Here is an 8,359-nt window from a genome sequence, read left to right on the forward strand (position 1 = left end):
AGCTCTATTTTATCATTGGTTGCTTTGTTGTGCGGAGAGTTGGAATGTCCTGTGGTAACAAAGGATATGGGTACTAAAGAGGGTCATGTTATATCTTTGTCTTCTCCTGTGAAGGGCCCTTCTTGGTCGAATAATATGACTGTTCATGGAAGTCTCTTTTGGAATATTGCATGCTTGTCCCATAAACTAGAAAATAAAGAATGGGTAGCCTTCATTAAAAATTATAGTATTGTTTGTCTTCAGAAAATATGGCTGCGAGATATTGTACACATAAATGGGTTTCACTCAATTCACACTCCAGCTAATGTCTCCTTGGGAGGTCACGCAAAAGGAGGATTACTGACACTCGTTTCAACCACAATGAACGGCAGACTAGGAGAGATTAATTGTGTTTCTTCGCATTTTCAGATCCTTAATATTCTTCCTAGCCAAACCTTGACTTTGGTACTCTTAAATTGTTATCACAAAAATTTTAATGTCACAAACACAAGTATCACTCAAGAGTTGTAATTCAAATTGTCAAATTACATAGAGGAGCTAAAAACTGATTTTGTTGTGCTATGGGTAGGTGATTTTAACTGAAAACTGTGCCCTCTCTCCAAGCAGAGCGCTTGCCATTTAGTAACGGGGGATATAGAAGGTAGTTGTCATTTTTACTGCAATCCCTGTGGGAAATTTTTTAATTCAATTGTCTCAAAAGTTTCCCTCTTTCTCACTGTGGGCCTTATTAATTTAGCTGGAATTAATTTGGTAACATACATTGGGAGAGGCCAAGGTACTTTAATTGATTTTATTGCTTTTTCTGAGCTTTTTAAACCCCACTTCATGATGTTTACCATCCATAAAATTTATTATAGTGATCACTATTCATTTTCTCTAAAGTTGGTGACTGCATCGTATGTTCAACCCGCACCTGTTAGATCATGTTCACTAACCCACGACAAAAATAAAGGGCCAATGCGGAAGTGGTCTACTATAAAACCTGATTGGGTTTTACACAAAAGTTTAAAAACTAATTTGATCCAAGTTTTAGACTGCCTGGAAGACACTATTTATTTATTTATTTATTTTATTCGATTTATATAACGCGTTATAACCCAGGGGTCTCTAAGCGCTTGACATTGTACACCCTTTAGTCATGGTTAGTTCCTTTGAGGCAATAACAGAGACTATAAATACTATCTTAACTAAAAAAAACCCAGGCTCAGGCCAATGAGCAATAAAAGTTGGTTTAATGATGAGTGTACTGCTTGCCACAATAACCTAATTAAGATATTGAAAATAAAGCCCCGAAATCCATTAGAGGTGAAACATTCCCACCTTGAGCTTGAGAAATGCAAGCAAGAAATTAGAAATGAAGCTTGGGAACAACTGTATGTTGCATGCAAGAGCAAGGACTCCAAACATTATTGGCAAATTGTTAACCATGATTATTTTAACGGGCCTAATGTTATGTTATGTTATGTTATTTATTTGATAAAGCGCAAACAGCTGCCCCAGCAACGGAGCGTCCCGGCGCTAACCTAACCAGTGCCTGAGGGGAGGGGGGGAACCAACAGAGGAGTTAGATGACAGAGAAGAGATGGGTTTTGAGTTCTTTTCGAAAAGCAATCAGATTGGTTTGGGTACGGATGTGTGGGGGGAGGGAGTTCCACAACTTCGCCCCTAGGACTTTGAAGGAACGTCCACCCTTTCTACAGAGCTTAGTTCGGGGGACCATCACGAGGTGTTGCCCCAGAGAGCGCAAATTGCGCTGGGGAGTGTACGGGACCAGAAGCGGGCGCAGGAGTTCAGGACAATCAGCGTTGAGGATTTTAAAAGCCAAGGTCAGGGTTTTAAGATGGATCCGAGATTCAACTGGCAGCCAGTGCAAATTGCGGATGGTGGCTCTGGCAGAACATCTACGTGGGAGACCAACCACTGCTCTGGCGGCCGAGTTCTGGATACGTTGCAGCCTTGCAAGTTCAGCTTTGTTAGCCCCTAGGAGTAAAACATTGGCATAGTCCAGCCGGGCAAGAATCATGGATTGTATGATGAGTTGGCGGGTTTTGGAATCAAAGAATCCAAGTATGGGGTTGAGGCTCCTCATGAGACCCACACACGTGGCTGCCACTTTCTTCGTGTGGGACTGAAAGTTAAGTGAGGGGTCGAGCCAGACACCTAGGTTTTTGACAACATCTTTAGGCACGGGGGTGGGGCCAAGCACAGAGGGCCACCAATGATTGTCCCAGAGGGTGGGGTTGTTTCCCAGGAGGAGGACCTCCGTTTTCCCGGCATTCAGCTGCAAGCAGTTGAGTGTCATCCACTGAGCGACTGCTGCGAGGCCATCTCTGAATTTAGTTGCCGAGGGTGATGGACCTTCTGAGAGTGTGATGACTAGCTGTGTGTCGTCAGCGTACGACACCAGCGTAAGGTCCCACTCTTTTGCCACCACTGCGAGAGGCTGGACGTATAGATTAAAAAGGGATGGGCTAAGCGCCGACCCCTGGGGGACCCCTTGTCCGATGGAATGGGGTTGAGAGATGTAGGGTGGGGCTGAAACTTGAAAGGACCTGTCTTTTAAGAAAGACTGGAACCATTCAAGGGCTAGTTCGCCAATCCCAATGGCCTCAAGTCGTTTCAGCAAGATGCTGTGTGAGACCGTGTCAAAGGCCGCGCCGAGATCCAACAGGATCAGCGCGGCACTTTGACCGGCATCTAGGATACCTCGGAGGTACTCCGTAGTGGTAAGCAGAGCCGACTCAGTGCTGTGACCTGGTCTAAAGCCGTTTTGGGAAGGGTCCAGGACATGGTTTTGCTGCATGTGGTGGGATAGTATTTTGTTGACATGAGCCTCAGCCAGTTTTGACGTCCAGGGGAGCAGTGAAATAGGCCGAAAATTTTCGGGTTTATTGGGATCCAGTGTTGGCTTTTTGATAATGGGTGATACCCACGCAGATTTCCAGCAGGTGGGGACCACCGCTGAGGAAAAGGAGAGATTGAGTATTTTGGCAAGCGGGGGGAGGAAGAAGTCAAGTGATTCCAAGAAATTGGACGGTCGCATGGGGTCTGCTGGGGAACCAGATTTGACCTGTCTGCATAGTTTAGAGAGGTCATCGGTGGATATGTCAGGTATTCTTAGCAATTTTGATGTCTCTGCCACTGAATGGGGGGTATTAGTGGGCATAGCGTCGTCTTGAGGAAAGGACGCGTAGATCTTCCTTACCTTTTCGATGAAAAAGATGGCAAGGTCCTCGCACTGTTTCAGGGAGGTGATGCAAGAGCCTGGATTGGGAGTTTTCTGGAGATTTTGGACTAAGTTGAAGATGGTTTTGGTGGGATTGGAGCTGCGCTCGATTTCCTTCGCGTAGAAGGAGGCTCGAGTAGTGCGAATCGCCTTGTGGTAGGTGCGGAGTTTAGATAGGTAGAGTGTTTTATTAATGTCTAAGTAGTTTTTCCTCCACTCGCGTTCGGCTTTTTTGCACTCTTTCCGTAATGATTTGAGTGAGTCGTTGTACCATGGATTAGAGGGTGAACTGCGGGTTTTAGTCCATTTGGGCGGAATTAAAGCGTCAAGCCCTGTGACTATGCCTTCGTGAAAGGCGGCGTATACTGTATTAATATCCCCATTGTCGTCGGGGAGATGGAATTCTCCTAGCTGGTTAATGAGGTCTCCGGAGATGAGTTTGTGCCATGGTCGTTTATGGCTGGAGTTGGCCGCGACTTTGGGGGGCGTTTTTTTTGCCAAAATGGTTAGTTTGACAAGGAAGTGATCAGTCCAGCCCATGGGTTCGGGGGGATCAGCCGTGACCTCCGATAAATTAGTAAAAACGGGGTCTAGTGTATGCCCAGCAATGTGGGTGGAAGAGTGGACCAGGGAGTTTAACTGCAAGGCCGTGAAGTCGGCTAGTAGGTTTTTGATAGTGGAATCAGAGGTGGAATCGAAGTGGAGATTGAGATCACCCAAGATGGTGAAGTTGGGGGACGAGACTGTCAAAGTGTGAGCGAGTTCCAGGAGTTCCTCAATGAATCTAGCGGAGGGGCCTGGAGGCCGATAAATGTAAAGGCCAGAGAGGTTGAATTGCGGGCAAGTGGCGATCTTGAAGCGTGCGCATTCGCAGCCCCAGATTTCTTCTTTAGTAAAGGAGCAGGTGTATGTTGTACGGTAAACAACGGCTATTCCACCGCCCCTAGAGTCTCTGTTAACCAGTTTCATGGAGAAGCCGCTAGGGAGCGTGAGGTTTAAAATACTGGTTTGGTCGTTATGGAGCCAGGTTTCACATATGAACAGAATATCTGGGTTTTCGTCCGTAATGAGAGTGTTAACTTCAGCATGGTGCTTTACGAGAGATCTGACATTCAGTTGCAGAACCCGGAGGAAAGGCAGCTTAGGTGTCGTAGCTGTACCACTTACCAGGCTAGGCAGGGGCGTAGCAAATTTGCAGGACTCACAATGAAGTGTAGTTTGTCCGAGGCGACCTTCGAGCTTGTTGCATCTAGTTTTGCTATTTAGTGCATGGAGATGGTCTCTGTCATAGCTGATTCGAAGTGGGGGATTTTGTGCAGGGGTACTGGCGAGAGGCGATGTCTTGGCGAGGACGGGCGCAGACGGGCTTGCCTTAGGCGCGCCTTCGGCGCGCAAACGGCGCTCCCGCTGCGCTCGTCCGCTGCGCTTCCTGTATGTGCACATTTATCCCGGAAAAGAGTGGGTGTGGCCTCACCGGGGGCGTGGTCAGCGCGCACGCCTACCCAGATGGCGGCCGCTTTGTTAGATTGAATAGCGTGAAGGTAGAAGCGCGACTACAGCTATATTGCCAGCTGTGCGCTCAGGTCAGGTGACTGGTAGGATGCCAGCCGTGTTTAAAAACACAGTACGTGACACCACACCACACAAATAATCGGTCGAGTTAAAATGCTGCAAGGATTAGTACCGCCAGCCCCGGCTTCCGCCTCAGGACTGGGAAAGGAATTGTGTTGACACCGCAGAGTCGGTGTTTTATACCGTCAGGAAGTGGGCGTGGCCTCACCGGGGGCGTGGTCAGCGCGCACGCCTACCCAGATGGCGGCCGCTTTGTTAGATTGAATAGCGTGAAGGTAGAAGCGCGACTACAGCTATATCGCCAGCTGTGCGCTCAGGTCAGGTGACTGGTAGGATGCCAGCCGTGTTTAAAAACACAGTACGTGACACCACACCACACAAATAATCGGTCGAGTTAAAATGCTGCAAGGATTAGTACCGCCAGCCCCGGCTTCCGCCTCAGGACTGGGAAAGGAATTGTGTTGACACCGCAGAGTCGGTGTTTTATACCGTCAGGAAGTGGGCGTGGCCTCACCGGGGGCGTGGTCAGCGCGCACGCCTACCCAGATGGCGGCCGCTTTGTTAGATTGAATAGCGTGAAGGTAGAAGCGCGACTACAGCTATATCGCCAGCTGTGCGCTCAGGTCAGGTGACTGGTAGGATGCCAGCCGTGTTTAAAAACACAGTACGTGACACCACACCACACAAATAATCGGTCGAGTTAAAATGCTGCAAGGATTAGTACCGCCAGCCCCGGCTTCCGCCTCAGGACTGGGAAAGGAATTGTGTTGACACCGCAGAGTCTGTGTTTTATACCGTCAGGAAGTGGGCGTGGCCTCACCGGGGGCGTGGTCAGCGCGCACGCCTACCCAGATGGCGGCCGCTTTGTTAGATTGAATAGCGTGAAGGTAGAAGCGCGACTACAGCTATATCGCCAGCTGTGCGCTCAGGTCAGGTGACTGGTAGGATGCCAGCCGTGTTTAAAAACACAGTACGTGACACCACACCACACAAATAATCGGTCGAGTTAAAATGCTGCAAGGATTAGTACCGCCAGCCCCGGCTTCCGCCTCAGGACTGGGAAAGGAATTGTGTTGACACCGCAGAGTCGGTGTTTTATACCGTCAGGAAGTGGGCGTGGCCTCACCGGGGGCGTGGTCAGCGCGCACGCCTACCCAGATGGCGGCCGCTTTGTTAGATTGAATAGCGTGAAGGTAGAAGCGCGACTACAGCTATATCGCCAGCTGTGCGCTCAGGTCAGGTGACTGGTAGGATGCCAGCCGTGTTTAAAAACACAGTACGTGACACCACACCACACAAATAATCGGTCGAGTTAAAATGCTGCAAGGATTAGTACCGCCAGCCCCGGCTTCCGCCTCAGGACTGGGAAAGGAATAATACAGGTACAATTGATGTGACAAAAATTCCTGAGACTTGGTTTGAACATTTTTCAGGTCTCTATAAACTTGGGAGTGATCCTGTTTTAACTACTAACATTAATTTTGGGGCAACAACCATGGCAACCCTGACAATAGATGAAGTAGACAGAGCTTTAACCCAGACAGTGACGAACAAGGCCTCTGACCCTGACGGAATCCCGGCGGATCTGCCAACAAATCCCTGTGGCTGCCGCTCCTAACAAATATTTTAAATTGTTATGTAGTTCAAGGACGGCCTGCTTCTGGGCGATCCGTGACAATAGTCCCCATCTTTAAAAAAGGCGATAGGGCGGATACCACATGTTATCGGCCAACATCTTTAATTGACTGCACCTGCAAGATCATGGGTGGAGTAATCCCAGGAAGATTGGAGCCTGGGCAACAGAGAATGGCAAATTCTCTGATATCCAATATGGCTTCAGGAGAGGTCTCGGCACAGTAGAACTGTGCCTCAATCTGCACCTGGTCATCTGTAAATATACTTTAGCTAAGACGGGATTCCTTTATTTAGGGTTTATGGATCTAATGTCTGCCTTTGACTGGGTGCAGAGAGGAAAGCTCTGGGAGAAAATGCTGCTAATGGGCATCGAATCAGCAGTGGTGCATTTTCTAGCAACTATGTACATGGATGTCATCGGGAGAGTTCGCTATGGAACAGGTGGGGAACTCACTGCCCCTATTAAAATGAATCACGGGGTTCGCCAGGACTGTGTGCTTGCCCCATTTTTATTTTGTCTGTATATAAATTATTTAAATACTTTTATTACTAATGGGCATGTGGATGCCCCCCAGATAAACAGAAGGTTGTTACCAACCTTATTATATGCAGACAATTGTGTTTTAATGTTCAGAACTGGGGTGGGGTTGCAGCGGCTTTTAATTAGTTTAAATATTTTTATGTATGACCTTGGCTTTAAAACAAATGTAGCTAAATCCCATGTCATGGTAGTGGGTAATCAACCTACAAGTGTAAAGGCATGTTTTATAGGCAGTAAGAAACTGATTCATGTGCCTACCTTTTCTTATTTGGGAATTCTTTTTAATTCAAAAAGTACTTGGCTTCATTTACTGCCGGCCAAGACTAAGGGTTTTAATCAAAATCTGGAGGCTATTTTTAGATTTGTTAAAAAACTAGGCTCACGTCCACTATAAGAAAATATTGAAATCTATAAGGCATGTACGTGTGCTCCTACCCTGTATGGGTGGGAAAGGAAACAAGGGAACCCTACTCACTTGGAGCCTGGGTGAAGACTTAAAGAAAAACAATGGCTCCTGTGGAAAAATAGGAATTATTTCTGATAAAGGTAAAGCACAATGGCAATAAGGGTGATTAGTTTAGATGTCTAGAAGCTGGATGCTGGGGCGTTTGTAATACCTTAGCTATACAGAGAGCTGAGAATTAATTTTTGAAACATTTACTGACTGTGCCTACAAGCATCCCTGCTACTATGTGTCATAGTGAACTTGCCCTGATCCCCTTGTCCTTCGCATAGACTTAGCGCCCTTATTACTGTGGTATAATATACAGGCTAAGGAAGACACAGTCTTGAATCGTGCCATTATCACAGATTGCTTAAAACTAGAGCGGGTGCCGAGGCAAAGATGCAAGGGAACCCCAAGGTGCTGTTACAGGCCCAACGTGGGAGTGTGTATCCCCTTGCACATTTTAAGCAGGAAAGGCTATCAGGAGGCGCAGGGGGACCCTTCACCTGCTCCCCTGATCACACAAACCACAGAGACTAGACTGGGTGCTGCAGGGCCTGTGTTTCCTCGCTCCCGCTGTGCTTAGACTGGCAGCTGGGAGACCGTGAACGAGCATTCTTCTTGCAGTGCGTGGAGGAAGCATCCAGCTACCTGTGTCTCCCTTGGGGGCCTCAGGGGGACCACTTCAATCTCTGCCCCCAGCCTGCTCCCACACAGTCATAGTGGAAGGCTGAACAGCCCTCCAGTGGAGTAGATATTGACCACATGACCAGGAGTAAGACCAACTGACACCGTGGGGGGGAAGACAAAATGACTAACACCAGGACGAAAAAAGGCCCCTCCATCAAAGATCTCCTTACAAAAACTCCTTCCAAGCTTGCGAGACCAGCTCCATACTCTGCCTCACCAGAATGCTTGTCGAGGGGGTTGGCTCAGGCCC

The sequence above is a fragment of the Lissotriton vulgaris genome, chromosome 4_1 (assembly GCF_964263255.1).
Source record: "Lissotriton vulgaris chromosome 4_1, aLisVul1.2, whole genome shotgun sequence".
Lineage (NCBI taxonomy): Eukaryota > Metazoa > Chordata > Amphibia > Caudata > Salamandridae > Lissotriton > Lissotriton vulgaris.